We start from the raw sequence: 25,187 nt of genomic DNA, 5'->3' as shown, positions 1-25,187 counted from the left end.
CTACCAAATATAAATTACAATGGTCTTCACATGGCTTCACAGGGTTTGTGATTTACAGTTAATCGTGCATCCCTTTCATCATGCCCTTAAATAATTTCAGCAGGGAAAAAAATAAAATGTTGATCCTCTCACTGGGCAGGGGGTTAGAAAACTTCTTGTACAATGAATTCTCTGTGAGCCAGGATTCTGCTCCGGCGTTCTGGGGGTGCAGAATTCTGCAAGTGCAATTCTATAGTGATTCTTCTTCTTACCCACATTCACAGGGAGAGTTATGTGATACTTCCGCCTACTTTGCCCATACAAGGTATGGAGATGCCTCGGTTATGCAGCAACTTCCCTCCTCCCACCACAGTCACCAGTGCTGGGGTCTGGGAAGGTAGCCAAATGCCACTGAGGACACTGGAGTAATAAATCATTCTCCTTCCAACATCTGCAGGCCCCAAAGGCTCACCCCTCGCCGATGAGGATCCCCCCCTCGCTTTTTATCCTGTCCCTCTCTGACAAAACACCTATTGTCATAGCCGGAGTGAAGAAGAGTCCTTTTTCTTTGACAAAGGCCCTCTGACGGCAAGTTGTGAGCTGCCAGAGAAGATGCCTATTGCTCTGCAGGGAGTCTGTATCTCACTCTCTTTCCCTCTAGTTTCTACTTTTTCTCTCTCACGGGGGTCACCCAAAGCCTTTCATTCCGGCTTCATATTCACATAAAGACATCAAGAAAAAAAAAAACTCCCCAGAAAGAATTATTAGGCATGGCTGTCAAATGCTTTCTCAGAAGGGTGGGGGGAGAGAGTGGGGAGGGCGGAACAGTAACTCTTTATGTGCTATCATTGTTATAAGAGCTAATGTACGACTGCACAGATCCCGACTGTTAGCAGATCTTGCGCTCCTCACCAATGACACAGGAATATGAATGTAAAATACACTATTTAGGCAACAGCACCTGACAATGAGGCATTTTGCTTGCTTTCCCTCATTCTGTTTCCCTTTAGATGAGGAAATTCCCATCTGAGCCCATTGTCCCGAAGAACATTTTTTTTTAATTGAATAGGTTTTTATTGACTGTCATTTGTATGCCAAACTGCTGAGCGATTTATAGGAACAGATAGATCAAAATGTCCCCAGCCCACTTTTGCTTATGAAAGGAATTTAAAAAACCACCACAACCACCAAACCCTTTTCAGGATATTAGTTTTTCACATCAAAGGAACAAAGCTGCATTAGTACAATTAAGTTGGAGCAGTGGAACATAAGAACATCCTTGCATCCCGTACATACCAATACAGCAACATTGGGGGCTTTTTATCTTCACTGTTTGTATGTGTGGTGGAGGGGGGGAGGAAACTACTGTGCCAATAAGAGATTCAGAATTATGAAATCACCCAGTTGTGACAGGTTAACGCTGCATTGAATTCCTGAGTACGCTGCTCATCTCTTCCTTCTCTCCCCCCTCCTGCCCACAAGCTCGAAGGGAACTTTGGAGAGCTGTGAATTGAAGGTTTTACAAATTGCCTACCCAAGGTTCATCCAGATGCCAAGTATATTTTTAACCCTTTAGAGCCCTGCTCCTATTCACTGCTCACTGCAAAAGTGGACAAAACTTTACTGGGGACTACTTTAAGAAGGCCCTGCTGGCCTTTGAGAGAGAGAGAGAGAGAAATTAAGAACTGCCGCTAATCCTTTGGAAGACTGAGACTGTAAAGTTAACAGTTGAGTAATCTATTAAAATTTACTGTGCAAGGCATCAAAACAGAAGAAAAGTGCATATATATAAAGTTTAAAACATCCTTATAAAAATCCGGAAACCTAACACTGCATTCCTACAAATTATTCCCTTAGCAAACATTTTTATTTCCAATTAGTAAAAGAAAAATTGCTAATTTGCTGCAGTTGGACAGGCCTGACGTCTCAATCTGCAAAGTGTCAGTGCTGTGAAAGGAAATGTTTCACATTGTGCTGGAGAGAGAGAGCAGCTCTAAAGAGGGTCAGGGCATTGGGCCCAGAAACCAGATTGACTGGCCATAGTGCTAAATTACTCACACAAGACATACATTGTCTGCAGTGCCAGCTACAGAATACTCACTTTCTCATTCTTTCCCTTTTTTAGTTGGTGCTTGTGGGGGGGAGGTGGGGGAAAGGGATGGTACAGTAGAAGGGGAGGACTGGGGAGTAAAGGGAGGAGGGGTAGTTTGGCATTAATTTAGCCTGTCGTATCATCCTCAGCTGCTGGCTGGAGCTGGAGATCCCAAACTGCTGCAGCGAGGTTAAATATTATTTTAGTCCAGCTACACCTTTTCTAGGAACCAAATGAAAAAATAATCTGAATACCAGCCACCTGATTGTGCCCAGTAGGTGCCCGAACAAGATTAACATTTCATGGGGGAGGCTGGTGTTCAGTCTGTAGGTGAACCAAAAAAATTTGTAAAAGAGACCATATTATTCTTATTTATGTGTAAAAGAGGCAAGAAGGGCTAAGATGCACATGGTACATTATAACAGGAGTCCTTGACGGGAAGAGCTAATGGTGTAAGCTAAATTACGAACTATCAGAGGAAGACAACAGCCCAAAGAGGCAGTGGAAGAAAAGAAGCACTGAGGAGAGGACTCCCTACAGTCACTAGAGGAGTTGATACATGTCCTCAGAGAGTATATTTTACGATGGAATGTTACCATAGTACATAAAAAAAATATCAGTGCTGAGATTTTCAGATAAAACTTTTTAAAATAATTTTCAGGAAAGATCAGCCTCCACCATAATTCTGGATCCAAACACCACCTTGGGCTTGTTTAAAATCAGAATTTGCCAAACTTTTAAAAGGTCCAGTCCAAATCCTCAGATCGGAACCCTGCCCCACGGAACAATGGGGTGCTCAGAACGTGCAGGGTATTCCGTGACTTCATCTCACTTCTATGTTCTCCTGTTAATGAAGGTACTGTGTGCATGGGCATATTCAGCAGCCTGAGGCCCAATGACCAGGGCTGGCTCCAAGCACCAGCGCAGGAAGCAGGTGCTTGGGGCGGCCAATGGAAAAGGGCGGCATGTCCGGGTCTTCGGCGGGAATTCGGCAGCGGGTCCCTCAGTCCCTGTCGGAGGGAAGGACCGGCCGCCGAATTACCGCCGAAGAATGAAGCGATGCCGATCATGGCTTTATCTTTTTTTATTCTTCGCCACTTGGGGCAGCAAAAAAGCGGGAGCCGGCCCTGCCAATGACTCTCATTTATCCTAGAATACATAGCTCAATATTTGGATTCAAATACTGATTTCAGTGTAATATAAACTATGTTGATGCACCCAGAGTGAGGTGCTTCTGTGATTTTTATGATTCCAACTGAATAAAAAACTCATTGTACATCCTTGGACAAGTTGTGTAATCTCCCTGCCTCAGTTTCCCTCATCCGTAAAGGGAAAAATACTAACCTATATGCTGGGGTGTTGGGAGGACTAATTAGTTAAAGTTTGTACAATGATTGGAAGATTTAAAGTGGTACGAGTGTTAAGTTTTTATTCCTATTGTATTTAAGTGCAACAGGTATAAGCTTTTAGGTTTCCTGGCAAGCATCTCCACAAATTGTTGTCTTTTTATTATGATGTTATTGGCTCTTTTAGAAGAAACTCCAGTGGGTTTGAGATTCCCCCCATCTCATCCCTTCTCTTTACTTTTTATGAAGAATCCGTGTCAGGTAAGTAGTGCCTTATTTGTGCTGAAAACCCTATTGTGAACACACAATCCAAATATGTTTCTGCAGAGGAAACTAATTCACAGTATAAATCACTTATGCTATGACTATCTTGCCTGGAGAGAAGCTGGTACACCTTGACTTCACAATCTCCACAAGCCCCTTTCCTTACTAGACAGGTTCTGGATTTCTTTTCACTGATAGTCCCATCAGGACCTTTGTTTCCCGATAAAACTAGATTCCAGTGGAGAAACCTAAACACATTAAGGGCTCCATTACATCCTCCTATCCGCTACATAGTTCTTAAAAACTGCCCTGTGCTTCCTGTGCATTAAACAGAGCAGATGCCTACTCAATGGCACAATCCAGCCCCGCCATCACAGTTATTGCTGATATCTCTGCACAGCTGCCATGATAACACTGGTAACATTTTCAATGTGTCTCTGTTTAAAAAGATCCCTGCCTTAAGTAAAATAAATTACTCCAAAATACCTTCACAGTGCAGACTTGATATCTTTTCTTTTGCGAAGCCTGAAGATGCTATTCTTATGAGCCGGTCTCCAAATCATTCATTCTTGTGGATCTCAACAGGCTGCTGTTTGTGATCTGATAAAGAAACACTACTTCTCATAGTTGAGCTGAAGAAAGGAGTCAGAAAAAGCACTTTATTTGGGCGCACGGGGCCAGTTTTTGAATGTTACAGAATTGGAAGCCAAATTTTTAGTTCCCCTTTGAGACAATGCTTAGTGCAAGAACTCTGAACTACAGCGCAGTTTGCATGAAATCAAAGTGGGTCACTCCATGAATCCAAAAAATAGTTTATTTTGAAGAGATACTTTCTAGCTTCTGGTACAGGAAGGAAAGGAGAGAGACAGAAGTTTTGGGCGAATTCAGAGAGGTATTTTTTTGGGGGTGGAAAGGGGAAATCTATGGACCTCATTCTGTGCTTGCTTGAGTGAGAAGCCTCAGTTGCCTGTGTTGGAATTTGCAATTTTATCTTTGCACAGAACTTGACCCCAAGTATTTGGAAACTCATTTTAGAGTTTTCTCTCTAAAATCCCTTCTCTCTTCTCCTCCCCCCAAGCAAAGTGGATCTAAATACTCAACAATTTCTTCCTTTATTATTCATCCATCCACAGAATGCATCGAGAAATAACAGCGGCAGTGCAAATTCTCCATGCTGCCCTGCTAAGATGCCTCGATCTGATCTGGGTGTGCTGCCTCAGTGAGAAGGGAATTCATGGCACCTCTGTTTAGGCTGCCAACATGAAGGTTGGACAAATCGTACCAGTTGCGATGGTGCCTGTGATTTAAAAATTCCATTGAAGATTTGTTTTAGTCTCAGGTTATGTAAAATAAAAAGCACCCTTGCAGAGCTCCATTCTTAGAGTCTCTCCCTGATGTTGTTCCTTTGTCAGACAGCTAAAAGGTAGGAGCTGAAAACACAGGCCAAAGGGGACAGGTGGTGTGCGTTCCTCATTGTTCTCAGACACACAGCAGCTCCCTCACTAGAAGCCAAAGGCGTGCTGGCAGCATCACCTTGGCCCCTGGGTCCTTCCCACCTCCAGCACTCCAACTTTATCCTCAGTGCAACAAGACTGGGAGAAGTCCAAGGACTTTACATATGCAAATACCTCCACCTCCAAGCTGCTGCTGTCATCACAAAGGGGGCATTCTGCCAGTCAGTGCCCGCCAGGGAAGTGAAGTAAGCTTCCACTCCCCACAAAGGGTTACTTCACATGGGTTTCCATGAGGCCAAAAGTTTATACTGTGTGGGGAGGAGGGAAGCCAGCACCTTCCGTCGTATCAGATTGCCCATTCTTTCTTCTGCTTTTCCTCACTCTTTTTCCATCTCAGGCCTTCCACGTGATCCTCCAAACTAAAAGCATAGTTTAATACTCTTTAAAAATGATTATAATAATTTATGACTGTGTGGAGATGCTTTGGAAGCCAGGTGTTGCATTTTGTAACCCCTGCTGCAGTGCCCACAAATACTTCAGTGCATACACTTGTGCTTTTGTGGAAACAGCCTTGACATTTTTGAGCGGCAGTTGAGCAGCTAAGCAAATTGGCCCTCGTGTGTAATTTTAGGAAGGATTTGTCACTGCTTCCCTGTTGCTTGTGGTCTTTTTCATGTGCTCTTCCTCGGTGAGCTTTGGCGTTCAGAGCCAGCCTCCACAGGCTTCTCCTGGGGCAGACCTGGCAGTTGCGGGGGCCCACATGCCCATCCCTGGAATGCATTTTCCGACCGAAGAAATCGCCAAGTAGCCTTTTCTGAAGCCTCATCTTTGGCTGTTAGAATAACGTCTGCTGCCATACCAACGTGGGCTGCAATCTTGTCACGTCTCTCAGTACAAGTAGGGATGGGCCTGGTCAGTACTTGGATGGGAGACCTCCAAGGAAAACCCGTGGTGTTCTAGGAAGTAGTATTGGTTAAGTAGGTGGCACTCGTCCCTCTGAGTCACTGTTGAATCAATACCCCAGCACGATGCTAGTGAGGAGAGAGCTATTGGAGAGTTTGACTTCCAAACAGAGCATAAAACTGGTATCTTGGTCACTTGTGACAAAAAATGACATGGGATCTTTAATGACAAGAAGAAAGTTATTGGACCAAGTGTGCTGGCCAAATTTCAGTTTGGGTAATTATATTCTGTCTCCATAAATTAACCAAGCAGTTTCAGTTGGTAATGGTATTTCTTCACTTCCTATCCTGAATTATTCTACAGTGTTGCTGAGGGCTGTTAAATGGCTGTCATGTTCCTCCCCAGAGATGGCAATATTTCAGTTGTGGGTGAACAGAATCCTATAGGCGTATATGGTCTTTTGGGCTCCTTCAGCATGGATAAAAGCATTATAGAAATGTAAGATAGTTGTTTCTGGTCTGAGCTGCTTTTTGTCAGATAGCAGTGACAGTGATAATGAAGGGGACAGTTATACGGATGAGAGAGAAGACAAGCTACAAAGCCTGAATCTAGATATATATCTAGTTCTGGACTTCACCCGTGTTGTACAGTGTTTGCTTCTGGGGAGAAAGGATGGTCTTGTGGTCAAGGCACTAGACTGGGATTCAGGTGATCTGGACTCAATTCCAGACTCTACCACAGATTCTTTGCGTCACTTAATCCTCTGTTACCTAAATGTAAAATGTGGATAGTAATCCTTCCTTTCTTCCATGTTTATCTGCCATCTCTAGACTGTCCACTGTCTGAGATAAGGATAGTTTATTATTATGTGTTTGTACCGCTCCTAGCACATTAGGACTTTGATCTTGGTTGGCGCCTGCTGCAATGCACATAATAAACCATAATAGAGCATTGATCTATTGTAGAGATAGGGAGTTCAGCCACAAGGTTGGGATTTAGAAATTAACATCCTGAATTTAGAGATGTTCAGAAGGGAGTGAACATTTCGTCCCATCTCTAACTGAGAATTGGTTTCTCCTTCCCTGCAGGATTTTCTTCCTGTTTCCTGTGCTGATATTCAATCTCTCTCATTGTGCCTGCTTGAGAATAAAAAGTCTGTGTGAATTTCTTCATATGAGTTGCAAGCAAAACACCTTAAGGGAGTTGTAACAAGAAATGCTTTTTCCATGCTTGTGTTTGCTGTAGATAATAGCAGATGTGCTGCTCATGGAGTTACCTGCGTGTCTCTGGCTGACGGTTCATCTTCCTAGCTGAGTTTGGTTTGCAAAACAGAAGCCAAGTCAGTTGTAATATCTTCTGATGAAATAACCATAGTGAAACTTGGTGCTCTGTTGATCAGTCATATAAGGCATTTCTTTGAGTAAATTATCAGATGAATGTCTCTGGAGTCACTTTAACCGTGACACGGCCCATAAAAGCATGGTTTGTGAAGCATCTGTTGAGTATCATTAGTAAGTAAATGTCTCTGAGTTTATAACACCTGTTATCTGGAACTAATAAAAACACAATGCATTGATGAGTTGAAGGTCATCCCTTCTCTCTGTTCAGGTGACTCGCGGAGATTACATACACACACACACACACCACCCACTCTCACACAAAGAGCTTTGTTTCTTAGTATATATAATAAACTTCTTATTGTGGTAATAGTAGGAGATGCAGATAGTTCAGCCTGGAGAAAGGCTTTCATTTTTATTTTTTGAGCCCAAATTTAACTTCTCAAAAATAGATTCCCCAGACATAATTCAGGCCCCATTTTACAATATATAATCTGAGACACCGTGAGTCAGATTTTTAAAACCAGTGCCATAATTGCATTTGCAACACTCACCTGTTCAAAATCTCCATATTTCGCTGAAAACTAGTGTTTGCATTGTGCAAAAGTGGCCTTCCTGACCATAAAAAGAATTCTACTGGTTCTCCACTAGCTTGTAAATCCTATACCTAACACACACATCATGAGTTCAGGTAGGAGTTTTGTGGGTGGCACTCAGACTGCTAGCATTTGAAATCCAGCCTTAAGGTTTGAACTCTCTGTGGATGCAAGTCCCATGAAGTCAGCAGTGCCAACAGACAATTTTATCCATAACATTTTTCTTAAGAATTTTGAAGCTACACTGATCATGTAACATACTTTAAGCATATTCTTATCCTTCCCTCATTCTGTTCATATATTTTTCTCCATATACTTGTGTGTTTTGGGCTTGATCTTTTGTTAACCACTTTTTGTAGTAGTATCACTTACACCAATGCAAAATGAGTGTAAAAGGCTATTACTTTGATCTGGTAGTGTAAAACACTACACCGGCTTTTGCACTTTTGTTGATGCCTGCACAAGGTGAAGGGTCATGGGGAATCAGGCTGTTTTTCTTCCAAAATATCAATTGATGTGAATATATTAAAAAAAGAGTATTAAATGTCTGCACTTCTGTTCTGAGCTTTTGAACGAAGGGTATAATTTAGGATAGTGCAATTCCCCCCTGCACTATAATCTTTATTTTTTTTTTTTTTAATTTCACATTGCAGTGCACTGCCTAACTTGTCTCCCCACTCTGTAAGAAAATGGAAACAGGTAGCATATGTCAGGCTCAATCAGGTGCTATTCCAGTTAAACAAGCACTGCAATTATTGTGAGCCTCCTTTGAAAAATTCAGATTTAATAGAAAATCTATTGAAACAATCAAAGTATTCATCTTTCAGAAAAGCCATTGTGTAAGTGCAACGTAAAAGACAGCTATAAATCATGGTGCTATGCACCTCAAATAGATAATCAATTTCACAGAAAGCATCAATAATCAGAGTTTGACATTTATTACCCTTTGGATGGTTTATCTTTTGGGCTAGGGGATAGCAGTAGTAGTGATGAATACCAGTTCTGTCATGGAACACAATTAAATGGTGCAAGGGTAAAGGATTTTATATTGTGCAAAAAAGCAATCAAATTTATAATTGAACCAGATTGCATGAAATCTGTAGGAAATAAATATGACCCCCCAAATGCATAAAACTTGAATCATAGTGTTATAGCTCAGGAGATAATGTCACAAACTCTACTTTTGTATATTATCTTTGGAGTCACTTATTTAGCCTCTCACTAAAGTTAACAGTCCTGCAAAGCCAAATCTTCCTCTGCACAACATCAGGAGGATTTTTACCCTGGGCAGAAGAAGAAAAAAATTAAGACTGAATTGGTTCCTCCTATTATAATTGTGTGCCTGCACCTGGTGTCTTTCATTATTCATTCCCAAATGAGCAAAGTATACAGGCAACTGCTTAGACACAACACCCAGTGAGCAAAGAGGGATCCGAATGTAATCCCTTGTTTATTTTCCAATAAGGGCAAGTGTTACTTTTTTCCTGCAGAACTGTTTCCTGGTGGAGGCCTAGAGAACACCTTCCAATGTACTGTCCAAATGAAATAATGGAGTACATAATGGGTGAACTTTGGGGGAAAGCCCTCCGGACTGGCAGGGTTGCATTGAGTACAACTGTTACTTGCAAGTTCTGGAAGACTTCAAGGATGTGAGAAACTCAAATTTAAAAGTTAGTGTTGTAGATTAAATTGTTCAGAAAAGGAGTGGGCGGGCAGATTATCTGCTATAGTTTGAGATACGTAGTTATAGTAGGTTAATAGAATGATACCTTCCAGGCAGATTTTGTTACTGTTTCTGAGAAGTGTTCGCAGTTTCATTAGCTTTTTCATGGAGGATTGTATTAAACGTTTACAACCTAGTAACAATAAATATAGGCCACAGAAGTTGACCTAAAGTGAAGTTTTGTGTTCACACCGTTTTGTCAGCTGACCCAACGTGATCTTAAAAGCAATGTAAAATTCCAGGAAACAACCCTGTCATTCCATTTTGGATAAAAGTGGGAGCACAGAAAAATAAGATTCTTTACGGGGTCAGAGATGATTGAATTCAAACTCATGCCCCAGAGTATTGTGCTTGATGTAATTTTAATATTCTGTTCACCTGCAAGATGAGTATATGAATTATGGAGGGGAAATATACCATTGTGGCTTCTAAATTTACAATCAAATTAAAAAAATGTTGGCATTGGCAAAAAAGATGTGTTCGGTAATGCTGTGTGTTTTCTTCCTTCCTTCTCATTTTATTCCCCAGCTCAGCCAAAACCAGGAGAAGAATCTCTGTTTATGCATTGCATGGGATTCTTCTTAGTTAGAAATATGTTCTTTATATAAATTAAATTTGCTATATAAAAACAGTGGTTTAAATTAAGGGGAAACTATTTTGTGAAGCCCAAGAGGAAAGGGTGTGGGGGAAGGGCAAAATATCCTATGGGGTTTTCTAAAATTTGGCAAAATGGTAAAATACAGTGCCAAATTCTCAGAACTCTGCAAAACAACCCTAACCGCAAAAATGTATGAGTATTTGTTCCAGGATGGGTACAGGCACATTTTTGCAGCAATTCTTAATTTTCGTTCATAATGTTCATTTACAGCTATGCATTTGTGTCTTGGGAGGAAAGGTGGCCAGGGATTGTCTGAGTTAATCAGTTTCCATTCTGATTAGAACAGGTGTCATGGGCATATTTGGGCAAACCACTGCAGCCTTTTGCTAATAAGTTTATTCGTCCCTTGCTTAAAGAACAACAGGAGCCAGTTGATCTTGATGACCCAGAAGTGGATCGTGACAAACACTACGGAGTCTGTTGGTTTCACAGTCTTTGCTTTCCACTTTTGCAATCTAAAGAGATTTGGGGCATTTAGGGATAACAAGAGTCAAATTCACAAGAACATTAAAATGTTGTGCATTTCCCATAAGCTGCAATTCCTTGGTGGCACATCGTGATTATTTGACAACTCAGATGGAATCTCTAGCTGTACTCAGATCAGTGATTATTTACTTTGGACGTGCCGTTAAAAAAATGTGCTTTACTTTATTAAACCCTCTTCAACAGCTTAAAATTTTTTTTATCTCCAGCATCTGGATGCATTATGGATGTTTCTGTGTCTATGAAATATTGGTGGTACATTTAAGACATAAACAGAAATGCTTTTTGGCAAGATCATGAAGAGAAACATCTTTTACCGTCAGTGTTCCTTTTGGCATCGGATTAAAACAAAAAAAGCCTTGCAATCAATATTCAAAGTTGAATTTCCCCAAGATTTTCTGCAAATCTGCACTTGGAGCCTTTCATAACAATGATGGCTACGTGTGTGCGCGTCTTCAAATTTAGAATGATAATAAATATGTGCCATTGTTGTTCTGAGGGATGTGCCAACCAAGAGAGCAAAATTAGAAGGGCTTAGATGCCGTGGACCAGCTTTCAAAAGTGACTGGTGAATTTTGGGTGCCTTGGTTATTGGGTGCTCAGCTTGAGACTCCTTAAAAGAGGAGTGGTTGTTAGAGAGTTTTGAGCACCCATGCTCTGCAAATCAGAGCCTTTATCTGGGTTGGGGACCAAAATGGAGGTGCTTGGAATACCTGATCTCTTTTGAAAATATCAGCCCATAAGCCGGTCGTCCATTCGTAAAGAGATACAATAATTACCACAAGGAGACAGTGAAATGGACACTCCTTAGTGGATTCTTCTACTACCCTAAGGCTACTGGTAACATTAAAAGTACATAGTACTTTTCCCCCCTACTTCCAAAGATGGCAGTGCTAGCTATACTATAGGTTCACTTTCCTTGTTATCCATTGCCCCATTTTAATCAACATTATGGCTAGAATGTGGCCTGCCTCTGTGTGGGTGCACAAGTGGGGTGTGTGGGAGGCAAAATCAGCTTTCCACCATACACCCCCATCTGCAGTCCTGCTGGAGAGTGCAGGCCCTGCTAGCACCCTAATGGGAACAGGGGAAGGGTGATGCTATAACCCTACAGCATCTGTACCAGTCAGCTAAGCAGCCCTGCTGAAGAAAGAAACACATGTTGTACTCCCTAGCAAGGGGATGATGGAGCTATCATTCCAGGGTACGATCCCCAGAAGGAATCCTGGTGGAGTCCAAGTCAGCACAGATCCTCAAGTGGCTGCAACATGGTCTTTCAAGCATGACTGACAGCAAAAGCCAGAATCTATCTATGCCTTAGAATCTATCCTGATGCCAGACTCTCTCCCGGGGCGGGTAGGCAGTTAATTGTAAGCTTAGGGTCCAGATTTTTAAAACCCAACCACATTTTTTGAAGACAGGTTTCAGAGTAGCAGCCGTGTTAGTCTGTATCCGCAAAAAGAAGAACAGGAGTACTTGTGGCACCTTAGAGACTAACAAATTTATTAGAGCATAAGCTTTCGTGGACTACAGCCCACTTCTTCGGATGCGTCCACGAAAGCTTATGCTCTAATAAATTTGTTAGTCTCTAAGGTGCCACAAGTACTCCTGTTCTTCTTTTTTTGAAGACACAATTTTACACTCATAATTGTGGGTGCAATTAATATCATTTGGATGTCTTGCTGTCTGAAATATGGGCTCGGCTACAGAGCTCCTCACGTGAATGACATCAACAATTATTATTTGCAGGAGCAAAAGCAGGTTGAACAGAGCCCCCTTCAAAACTTAAGTCCTAATTGCATAAATACAGTTTTCATAGTAACAGACTCCTGTGGACAGACAGTGACCTGTTGTAGGTTTCCTAGGAACTCCACAATGGACAGACCAGTAGCCAGCCAACACAGGATGACAGAGAATCAAGGGTATCAGTTTTATCTTGCCATTGGGGCTGTGTTTCTATGTTCTGCTGTTTGCTTTACCCTTTATTGTAAGACAAGAACAAAGGGGCATTCAGTGAAATTAGGCAACAACTTTAAAACTGCTCAGAAGATTTCTGTGGCTTGGTCTGGGACAGCCCAGCCACTGGGTTCCACGTCCTCATTCAGTGTGTGATGACCAATCACCATCCAGGATTTTCCTGCTGGAAGGGCCTCCTGCATCACTCAGAGCAATGCACCGGAGGGTAACTGCAAGGGTGCATCTGGTGCTGCGTGTCTCATGGCAAAAGAAGGTGAAAGAAAAAGAACTTGCCCTCCCCCCTGCATATGCTTCTTCGAGTAGGCCTTTCTCCTGGGGTCTTAGGCAGGTTTTCAATGCTCATTGATTGAAATCTCCCCTTCCTCAGAAGCGTGGAAACACCGGCCCCTAGTGGGTGGTCAGCAGTGGGCATTGAACCCTAAGATATCTGGTTCTATAAGCTGCCATTGCCTGAGCTAAAAGACCCCACTCTGCTAGGCAAGGCTGTAGGTGGCACAGCCAAGACAAGAAGAGGACAGAGTGGGTGTGAGTTACCAATGGCCAGGGCCGGCTCTAGGCACCAGCGTTTCAAGCATGTGCTTGGGGCGGCACTTTTCAAGGTGGCACTCCAGCTTTTTTTTCTCGGGGCAGCAAAAAACCTGGAGCCGGCCCTGCCAATTTCAGCAATTGAAGCCGACCACTCTGCTCAGCGGGAGAGATGCTCACCTGCAGGGAAGGCGATGGTGGAAGAAGGCAGCGATGGAGGTCTCTGGGGCTTTGAGACAGTGGCTGTCCTGCCCAGCTTGCATGAAGGGGAAGGAAGCTGCCTGTGGGGGAAAAGACTCTTCCCGAGGCAGCCTGGAAAGCCAGGGAAGAGCCATCAAGGGTTCTGCAAGTTAAGGGCTCGCGTTCAGCCCATCCCTTCATTTTCTCTGCCCATGAAGATTGGGAGTGGAGCAGTGAGTCCTTACTGGCTGCCATGTCTTACCAGGAGGCTGTAACCTCTCCTCCTATGAGTTACCTAAAAAGCCTTTGAAGAGCGCCTCAGGGGGAATTCCTCTCAGGCTTTTTCCAGTGTTCCCAGAGACTTACTTGGGGCAAATGCAAAAAGTCTATTCAGGGAAAAGATCTCTGTTGCCTGCTCTGCCCTTCCCCTCTTGAGTTTTAATGAGCCCTTTGGTGAGAGGTGGGTCAGAGGAACCAAAACACCTCAGCTCCTAACAAAGAGCTAAATAGGCATCATGCATTATGCCCCATCCCTATTCCAGGTGCTTGGGAGAGTGAAAAGTATGCTCGCTTAGTGGTAAATATACCATGTAGTACCGTTACAGGTTTACTTGGGATGTAATCTATAGTGATGCTCTAAAGATTAACATCTGGTCACTTACCTTAGCTTTTCTTTTCTTAGCCTGCACTAGTAAATAATCCCCTAATTTGTCAATTCCTTGGATTTAGCAGACTTGTAAAATAGATACATAGTTAGGATGTAAAAGAGCAGGATTGTAGAGGCAGAAGCATTCCAGATAAACCCAGCCATATAGCATTATGGTTTTCAGTACCCTAAATGCAAATTAATTCCCACCTGTAGAAGGTATCAACAGCCCATGCAGAAACAGAAACTAAGTTCACTTTAGACCCTCTAAATTCCTATCTCAAGAAAATGCATTGAAATTGCCACCCACTCTCAGTCTGGCTGATTAAATAAAATATTGACCCTTTCCAAACACAATATTATCATTCCAAGCATAATATTATCCAGTAGTGTCTGAGATTGTTTCTACAGCTCTTAAAAATGAATTCACCTGGCACCCCCTATCTACTCAGATAAAGAAACAACATTGTGTGCTTTTTAAATAGGAAACTGATTACGCAATGGCTAAAGTTAAACCATAGAATAATTCTTTAACCTTTCTTCATAGTGAATATCATTTGCCTAATATTACTTCCGAATCAAGGAAGAAAAAATGCTCTTTTCCGTCCCTCCATTGTTACTTTTCCCTGTACAAAACCATTACTATTGGGAACCGTTCTTCACATACCAATTTTAAAAAAAAGTATCCTGTTTTTGATCTGCAGTGAGTCTTGGCGACAAGTGGCGAAACAATGGCATACACAATAGCACAAACCATTCCTGTAACAAACATAGATTGCACCAAGAAGTAAACACACAGATTAAAATTCACCTCCTGCAGAGTCAGCACAAAGCTATGTCCAACTTAAATCCACTTAAACCAAATTTTAAGAGATTCAATTAAACTTAAGTGGTGCATTGACTTTCCACAGGCCTTCTGCACAGGGGAAAAATTCACCTGTAGTGAATATACTGGCCACAATTCTTCATTTTCATTTTTGTTTTTTTCCCTCAAACCCACCTGCCTTAGAGGGCTCCAACTGAGGCTCTGAGCATCTGCTTTCTGAGGGACTAGCCTTAAATTTCTTTCCCAGTTCTTCTCATGTATTAATAGGGTCATTTTTCTTACTACATCACATGGACTGACTACAACCTTGTCATGTTAAAGTAACAGTTGCACCATACTGCTGATGGATATCAAACTGACATATCCCATCCTTTCTGTCAGGGTGCCAGGTAGGGACACATTCCCAGACAGCCAAAACTCCCCCAGACAGTACCAGCTATTAGAAAGGCTGCTCTGACTTGCTTGTATCCATTCTTTTCACGGTGCGAGCAGGTAAACTAAGCTGCTAAATCAGACAGTGCATTTTCCAATTTAGATTTTTGGGAACAATGAACATTGCATATTGGCTTCCTTTTTCTTAAAGGGTGATTAATGATCAAAAATCTACATTTAAGCAAATCTCAGCTGTGGTATTTATTTAGGAAAAGTTGTTTTGCACTGCTACATTTACATGGAAGGTCATTATTTTTGATATAGTTAAAATCAGTATTAGATAGAGATACAATTTATTGAATTGGGTTTTTGGGACATACTATTTATAGTCAATGGCAATTTTTTTTTTGTGCATGTGTTTACATGCTAACTTTGAAACATCTAGATGACCATTAGTAAGCTTGACAAAGTTTGTATTATTTGTGCAGAGAAAAGACTTGGCTTCTTAGCGACCATGTAAAAGACAAAAGCATGCTATCCTAACATAAGAACAATATACTGCATTATAAACATGCCCTTTGAACATGGTAAAATAGTTCAAAATAACTTTTTTTTTTAATTCAGGCTGCAAGCAGAATAATGAAGTAAGCTCAAATCTCATCCATTCTCACTCAAATTGTTGGAGTCTGACTATATAATCATTACATTTACATAAGTATAGAGGTTACATCATTCAGGAAGGGAGATGGCAGAAGCCAAAGCAAGCACAAATTAGACTATTGGCTCTTCTCCCTTGCTTGAGGCCATGAGAAGAAACTCTGCTAATGGATACATGTTCTCCTAGTTTTATTAGTTTACAACTGGTAACTAGGGAAGGTGTTGTGATGGGAGGATTAAATGGTATTGTTAGCCTCAAAGGTTTCATTCTTAATTGATGCCTTCCTATTTGACAAGGCTTTGTCACATGAAGAGTGACTTCTTGACCTCACTGGTGAACTCATTGTGCTGCTCATTGTATGGAACTGAACTGGTGTTGCTTGCCATTGATATCCCAGTCTGAAATCGAAGTATTTGCTGGTTAATCTCCCCTGATGAAGGGGGGAACAGCACTCGGTTTCTTAATTTTACATGCGATTGATGAGTTATTAACCTGTCTTCAATTATTCTTACCAAGGATGAATAAAAGTGAACTATGATGTCTGTAACTGCCTTGGTGCAAAAGTATTCACTATGAAAAGGTACCTCCCTCCAGCCCCATCTCTCCCCCCTATAATGAGCCTGCTCACATGCCCACCGGGAAGCTATGTTTTGACATTCTGAGAACGATAGCATATCATTCCAAATATCTTTTGGATATTGTACTGCTTTTAGAAGAGTTCTTCCGCAAAGGACCTGGAAAACCATGGCCCAGTGTGGGTGATGAATGCATTCCTCCAAAGGACGTGCCTGTGCTTGGAGATATTTATGTGTGCTTGAACTTGTGCACCTTACAACTGACGCCTAGGGAGCACAGTTTAGAGGTTAGATCAGAGGATTGGGAATCGGGAGCACCTTCCATGCTACTGAGCGATCAGGCAAGCCATTTAACTAGCAGTATATGATACATACACAGATACTCTCACACCCAATCACTTTATATCAGATTATTGTGGGGATTAGTAGATTTAGATCCCAAAACCATTTTAACACTTCTCTTCTTGGTTGAGGTGGATATTTTGAAGGTACTTTGGGGGAGTAGGTGAGATTAGATATTACAATATGAGTTCATCTCCCCAAAGAGATGAGATGTGTGAGGTAATATCTTTTATTGGACCAACTTCTGTTGGTGAGAGAGACAAGCTTTCAGGATTCAGGTCTGTGTAAGCTCAAAAGCTTGTCTCAGCAGCAGAAGTTGGTCCAATAAAAGATATTACCTCACTCACCTTGTCTCTCTAATACCCCGGGACCAACATGGCTACAACACTTCATCTTCCTAGGTAGATATATAGGCCAATATATATCCTGGATAAGAAGGCTGCAATTTAGTATGAAGTATGATCTCTTCAACCTAAGCTCAGAGGTCTTAATACTTTAGAGCAAGTGTATGTCACTGCTGCCATTACCAGAAGATGTATGATCTCTCCTTATTTACTTATGATTATTACTAATCATCTTAACAAAGAGGTTATCAATATACAAAGTGAGGAAGAAATTCATTTATATTATTCTATCAATATCAAGGTCATTTCTATAACTAAAAAGGGTTGTGAACAAAAGATGGATGGAACGTACATGACCGAAGCTAACCATCTAATTCATTTACTTTACTCCCAATAGCAAAGCTTTATCTCTGATATCCAGAACAACGTGTTTAACTGTTCAAGACAATTTTTGCTCAAAATATGGAACTTTGAATAGAAATTTAATAGTATTTTGTAGTTCTGAATCACCTTTCATCAGAGGAGCTCAAATCACTTTACAGTCATTAGCTCATTAAGCCTGAAAATCAGCTTGCAATGTTAGTATTGAAAGTATTATCCCTATTTTGCAGATGAATAAACTGAGTCTCTGAAGAGGTGGAAACAAAATGCAGGAATCCTGATTCCTACTCTAACCACTCGATAATGTGCCTTTCTCAGAGCTGGGGATAGAAAACAGAAGTTGTTCTCCTAGTTTTCTGCTTCTAATCAAAAGATTTCCCTGGTTCTATTGCGGTTTTTAATTAAAAAAAAAAAATTAATCAACATTTCTATTGAAATGTACTTTATCTTTTAGAAAATGAACGTATATGAAGAGATGGTCTGAAAGAAAATCTCCTCAGAAAAACGAAGTTAATTTGAGTTAAATTCAGAACTTTCCTTTTGTTTGTGTATGTACATGTGTAACTCTTCTCTTCTTGGTCCTGACTTAAGTGCCAAAATACTACATGAAAGACTTTCTCTGGTATTCCTAGTGTAGTTAGAAGCAAGAATTACCAGTTACGTGATCCAAACTATAATCAAGTTTATTAACAGTGATTTAGCCATAGGCCAATGTGCAATCCAAACTACACAAACCTCTTCAGTCTTCATAATTGTCCTGGAAAGTGGAAAACACTCTGGTCAGACCAGAAATATTAATAAAAAATGGCCTTTCCTTCATGAAAAAGACCTATAGGATGAAATCCTGGTCCCAGTGAAGTCAAGGGGAGTTTTGATGAGGATTTCACCCATAGAATTTAATAGGGACGATAGCAATAGAAATTACTCTAAAACCCTATACAATTTAATGCAGAATGATGTCCTTTCTATATGAAATTCTATAACAGGGATACAACATTCTATTACATGCAGAAGGACTTTTTCATAAAGGCCATGGGGAAGGAGGTCCTTCTGCATCCAGACCCATCTTATAAGCAAGGAGTTCAGAGGAAGCCATGAAAGCTGAAAAGAATGGGATTAGAGAGCCTGAATTTTTTTCAAACCTCAGACATATTTTGGGTTCAGTCTGATTTTGGGACAAAGGTTTTCATTGTTATTTGTCATCATGAGCACTGGTTTGTTCATTCCTAAATAAAATCAAACAAGGGACTGAACTGTTAACCTGGGTCAGAACCTCCTTGAACTCCAGAAACATTCCAGAGCTAGGTCCAGAGCTCAACTTTGTGCCTAGTCCTCTGTTTATACAACAGGAGATTGAAAAGCCCTCACACTTTGGCAGCACTCAGACTCTGATTCTGAACTTTACAGCTAAGGCCCACCTCTAAAGATGACTCTAACATCCTACAAAAGAACTAAGATTAATACAAGAACTGATCAAGAATCTAGAGTCTCAAACTGAGTCAGAGCCATGCCTGGCTTCTCATTAAGTTCTCACTTCTTTTTCTGGGAAAATTTCCTTTCCATGTCTCGTTCAGGAGACACTTCTGTCATATTCCTCCTTTCTGTCCAGACTTCTCCAGTTTAGTCAAGTAACCAGATTTTGTGGGATTATTTGAGTGTAGTTTCCTCCTGCACATATTATTATGTTTATCTGGGTGATTGCTTAGCTGGCAAGCCAATTATGTGGATACTCGCCCATAAACCTTATTTTCAAATGATTTCTTGGAATTTTAAGAGTGACCTTTTCATAACATTCAAGGGTTGCTGTCTGGCTGAATTTCAGCAAGACTGATGGGGAAAAAAGTTAAATGAAAGAAATGTGTTCCGTAATTAATTAATGGTGAAAATAAGACATTGGTTTGAGGGATGGAAATCCTGTAGTTTGCTAAAGCATACAGAACTGTAGTGCACAGAGTTCAATTATACCAAATAACGTATGTGACACCTACCCCACCCGGTAAAAATGAATGTATTTAATATTTCCTACATGGTATAATTGTCAATATTCACTGGGGGGGAAAGCTGAAGGCCTGATTATGTCACCCTTACATTGAATCCTACTGTGAATAGACTTGTTCTAATCAATAAGACTATTTGCAGAGCAAAGGACTACTCGCTGTGAGTGAAGGTGGTAGAATTTGGCCCTTAAGATTGTAGGCCTGATCCAAATCCCACTTAAGTCAATGAGAGGCTTTTAGCTTACCTCAGTGTTCTTTGGATCAGGCCCTATCTCTCTATCTAAGCACTTAAAATGTGACCTCCATTGTCATAAACTGAGTATTACCAGATTTCTCAAAACATACAGTCAATCCAGTCAATGTTATCTCCTTTGACTCAAGATGCGCTCAGAAACTGTATAGCAGGGTGTGGTGGGGTGGCTACCCACACAGGGAGAAGAAGGGGTTAAAAGCAGCACCAGGGAGGCTGTGCAGAACCCACTAATCAGGAAAGGGCTTATTGAGCCCACCAATAGGGGAAGGCTTCTGGAGCAGCCAATCAGGGCCGGCGAGGGCCATATATAAAAGGCTGCTCAGCGGAGCAGAGAGGCGTCTCTCCCTGGAAGGCAAGACAGGAGGACTGGCTGCCTGGAGAAGTGCCATAGATACAGCTGTGCTGGGCAGGGGCAGCAGAGTGCAAGGGTGAGCTGCTGGCTGACCACTGCCAGGCTGGGGCCTTGCTACAAGGGCTGAGAAGGTGCTAGGGCTATGGGGGAAGTGGCCCAGGGAAAATAGGCAGCAGGTTGGAGGAAGGCAGTAGGTGGCTGCTGGCTATAGGGTCCCTGGGTCGGGACCCAGAGTAGTGGATGGGCCTGGGTCCCCCCTCCCTTTGCACCCCACTTGCCAATGAGGAGAGTGGCCGGTATCTAGACTGCAGTTTGTCCCTGAGACAGGGGGCTGGACCTTGGACTGCAGTTGACTGCTTGAGGCAAGTGGCAGGACTAAGGACTACCAGTCCCCTGGAAGGGGGGAGATACCGTAGTGGCGGCACTGCCAGAGGACCGTGCCCAGAAGAGGACGCTGCGGTCCGGGGAGCGACATGGGTCCAAAGAGTAGAGACAGCAGTGTCGGTTGTTGTGACACCACTAGCTGAAGGTGGACTATAAGGGATGAGAGCTAATTTCCAGGATGGCCAGTAGGAGGTGCCATGGTGGTGAATCCCACCCTGTCACACAGGAGGAGTCAACAGACAGAGCGCAGGCCAAATCCAGATGGTGAAATCTTTTTATTTACGTATCATTATCGTTATTTTTTTTTTCTCTGGAGTCTGAAACCTGACTATACCTTAACCAAAAAATTTGGACCTTGGCAAAAAAATGATTGACTACCCCTGTTGTATAGTGAAAGTTCTTTTTTGTTCTTTTTCTGTTTTAATCATTTGCCATCTTGGGCGTGTTGCTGTGGGACAGCTCATGTCGAAAGATGGGTCTTATGTTTCATTCTGGAAGCAGTGAAGCTTATACTCATTCTATATTTTGGGACTTCCATAGGTATGGGCCTGCCACGTACAAATTTCATCCTAGCTCCAGAGTCCCTAAGGAGTGTAGTCATTGTAGCAGGAAATGGGTGTGGTTGATTAAACCTATTTTTGTTTAAATAGTATAAATAAGTGGCTCTTAAAAATGTTGTTGGGTGACTGAAAATGGAAGAATAGACAAGAATTTAGGGCACAAGTATCTATGCTTTGGAGTAGTATGAAAGGCAAATGCATCTGTTGTTTGTACCCAAAGCATACATATAATGAATGAAATACTTTTTCTTTTAGCAAAACTGCCAAACTTCCAAGTACGTTTCTCATGCTCATTAACACTGGACTTTAAGAGCCTGATAAGAATGCAATATAAAATCAAACAGCCCCTAAAGACTGTGAGATTATATTTAATACCCTCCTATCACCAGCCTCTGAGTGCTTGGCAAGAGAAATGGTGACATTTACTAATCAGTACCCTCTCTTATTTGTCTTGGCTGAAAGTCTCAAGTCCTCAGCTTATTGAAGTTATTACAAATGCTCTCCATTAGATTGTGTTTTACTTCCTGGTATTTGCAGTAGAATTTGATCACAACGTCGTGGAGGAGTTATGTCTTTAAAACGAAATGCAGGAGTTCAGATACCATGCATGTAATTTGCATGTTTATTTTCTCTCTTGCAATCTTGTTCTTTAACTTATTCTTAGTGTTTGACATTCATTGTTTTCCCCATCGTCTGACCTTGACATTTTTTCACTCCTTTCTGAATGCACAGACTTTTGTTTTGGGGGGTATCTGGTGTTATTACTAGTATATGAATATCCTCTAACAGTTCATCTTTATAACAGTGCAATTAGCCCTCCTGAAGGTTGCCAGAAGAGATACAGCATGGGCAAGTGGCCATGCAAGGTTCCTCTACAGTGTTCCAAAAATGTGCTTGATCTGCCTTTAGCAGTGAGGTCATTCTCCATGGCCTGCTCAGTCCTTGGCACTACTCTGTGTAATACTGGTTTTACTGATGTGGAAACCTGTTTAGCTAGAATTGGACTGAGACCACCATCTGAGTTTACATTGGTCACTAAATTCCTGCTAAACGGTAACCACTCTTGGACTTTGCAAACTCTCCTTTCCAATGGCAATGGGAAGGCAGAATTTATCCTTTAGTGTCATAAGCAGCTTGGACATCCAGGGCCCCTGCTCTATTATGCCACAGATTCATAGATTCCAAGGCTAGAAGGGACCATTGTGATCATCTAGTCTGACCTCCTATATAAACAGGCCATAGAACTTCCTTCCCAAACTGTATCATGATATACCACAACGTTAAGCAAAAGCGTCCCAATGTTGCATATTTTAATGTTACATAATTTGATTATTACATATAGAATCATAACCTAAAGTCTCTGTAACTATTAAGTATTGGGGGGTTAATTATACTCTTCCCCCTCCCCCACATATGCTGGTAGAAATTAAATGTTCCAATTCAAACCAATGTCATCTAAGCTGTTTAAGAGAAACATAATGCTTTTGTTCCTGAGGTTGGCAAAGAATGAATTTGGCTTCAACTTCAACACATTATTATTCTGAATGAAACCAGACAAGTCTATCTATAGACACAAATTCTAACTCAAGTGTCCCATGTAGCATTTGGGTTATTTAGAGCCCTTCCCTGGGCAGCATAACAAATCCATGCTGTTCATCCCCAGTCATTCTCTCTCTCCCCCCTCCACCCCCAATCCGGAAAGCGAATGCTGCCCTCCAATCCCCACTTTCAAATAAGTATCAAGAACATCTTTCCTCCATTTCCTCTTAATTTCAGGTACATCAATTTTAAGTACCCAGAACAGGATATTGAAAAGTTCCTCAATTCAGCAGTGTTTCACAAACCCATTTGATGCAGAACATTATGGCTTTTCATCTGTCATTTGCCAGAAAATACTGTGAATCGCAAACACTTTCTTTATGATGAACACTGGAAAGAAGTATTAAGATAACATCAGAAGAACTTGTTATGGGGCCCGTCTTCCCCATCCTTTATTGTGAAGTAACATTGCCATGGTGACATGTGTACCATAGACAGGGCCGGCTCCAGGGTTTTGGCCGCCCCAAGCAGCCAAAACCAAAACCAAAAAAAAATAAAAAAGTGGAGATCGCGATCTAAAAAAAGCCGCGATCGCGATCTGCTGCGGCAATTCGGCGGGAGGTCCTTCACTCCCAGGCGGAGTGAGGGACCGTCCGCCGAATTGCCGCCGAATACCTGGAACTGCCACCCCTGTCCGGAACGGCCGCCCCAAGCACCTGCTTGAGAAGCTGGTGCCTGTAGCCGGCCCTGACCATAGAGATTTCCAAAGTCCTAGAAGTGAGTTTTAAAGGACTGCTCTGGTGTCTCAGTACACAAGCCGTAGCATCCTGCTTATTGTCATTGCCAGACTGCCTTCCTCGTACTCTGCTGTTGGCCAGTTTTCACAAGCTTGTCCCGCTTCTTCTCCAGGATCTGAATGCACATCGGGGCAGAGAGGGTTGGGAGAAACTTTAACGTCACAAGTCCATGGAGTGATGAGTGGAATAAAATACTCAGCCATAGAAAATGTGAGCTGAAACCAGCAGCTCACGAGACAATTAAACGCTGTCAAAGCAAAAACAAACAAAGAAACAAAAAACAAACCTGATGAAAAGATGTTCCCTGGGGATCAAAGGTCAGATTTAACTTAGATATCTATTTTGTTTCATAAAATGAGCACGATTCTCTGCTCAGGAGGGGATCCTCAACCCTCCTTCCCTCCAAATTTTACCAGTAGAATAATTCTTGTACACAACGTTAGCTTTACAAGGTTGTAGGGTCTTTTTTAATCAGTTCACTTTGTCCCTATTAGCATTTGATATCATTTATGGCCTTTCCTATAACTCCACCTGGGAGGTCTCAGAGTGACCTTAATTTAAAGGCGCTCCTAGGCGAGGTCTTTGTATCTGCATGGTGGTGTATTTCTAAGTGAAGAATGGTGAGGCAAAAATGACCATTAATCACGGCAGTGTTTGAGGAACGTCAGGAGGCTCAGGTGAAGAGTGCAGCTTTGCACAGCAAGGTGAAAACAGACACGCACGTGATGGGAGATAATGTTTACACTGAAAGCGTCTGGATTAGGGTTAATATTAAACCAACTCCTTCCCTGTCTGTATTCAAATAATGACAAGGACCTGAATTTGCCCCGTTGTGCCTGGGTATTGCAGCTCATCGTACACTGTTTTGGGACCCCTGTAATTGCTAGGCTCAGCAATGGGAAATAAGGGTATTTTTAGCTGTAATTTTGGACTTCTTAACTTCGGTAACTTTTAAAATCAAACTGTTAATTATTTCCATTTATTAAATAAGGAGGCAGTATGTTCAGTTGATTAGGGCAGAAGATTGTGAGTCAGAGCCTCTAGTTTCAGTTCCTGGCTGTGCCGCTGACCCACCCTGTCACCTTGGGCAACTAACCTGAACTCTGTGCCTTAGTTTGTCAGTCTGTACAAAGGATGTTCCTTCCTCACCAGGATGTTCTAAGGTTTACGTAATTTAACATCACTTTTAATCTTTTAAAAAACTTGGTTAAAAATCACTATGCAGGTTGCAAAGATCACCTAAACATTTGGATCTGAATCCAAAGTTAAGATTTGAGGGTTAAACTGTGTTGTTCCAATTTGGGCTTATGTCCAATTATTTCTTAAATGCAGAGAAAATGGGCAGAATAAAAAAAAAATCTAAAGTTGTATTTAAAGTAGATCGTCCCTACAGTTTCAACATGATTTTGATACTTTTTAAAATCATTACAGTATATAAGGATCCAAAAGTGTTGGAAGTGCGCATATTTACTTCAGCTGACTTCAGTGGGCTTTTGTATAAGGTCCTATAACTTTTTTAAATGGTGTGTGTGTGTGTGTGTGTGTGTGTGTTTTACAGAGAGTATATTTACATATTATATAATGTATAAAAACACAATAATACATAGTAATGGAAGGAAGAAAGTGCATAATTGTTCACTTACT

At 41.6% G+C, this 25,187-nt stretch overlaps 1 protein-coding gene across 12 annotated transcripts in view; it reads left to right on the top strand.

Moving 5' to 3' along the window:
• The window catches only part of PRDM16 (PR/SET domain 16), a 453,301-nt gene that overhangs the window by 205,342 nt on the left and 222,772 nt on the right, over window positions 1-25,187 (top strand). Inside the window, exon 2 of one of the 12 annotated variants that reach the window (XM_065575155.1) lies at window positions 9,462-9,641. The exons of the other annotated variants lie outside the window; for them this stretch is intronic. The gene's annotated coding sequence lies outside the window, so the exon portion shown is untranslated. The remainder of the gene's footprint in view (window positions 1-9,461; window positions 9,642-25,187) is intronic. 12 annotated transcript variants of the gene reach the window in all.

The sequence above is a fragment of the Chrysemys picta genome, chromosome 21 (assembly GCF_011386835.1).
Source record: "Chrysemys picta bellii isolate R12L10 chromosome 21, ASM1138683v2, whole genome shotgun sequence".
In the NCBI taxonomy this organism is placed as follows: Eukaryota; Metazoa; Chordata; order Testudines; family Emydidae; genus Chrysemys; species Chrysemys picta.
The sequence above is the reverse complement of the archived record's forward strand: the minus strand, read 5'-3'. Positions and strand labels throughout refer to the sequence as shown.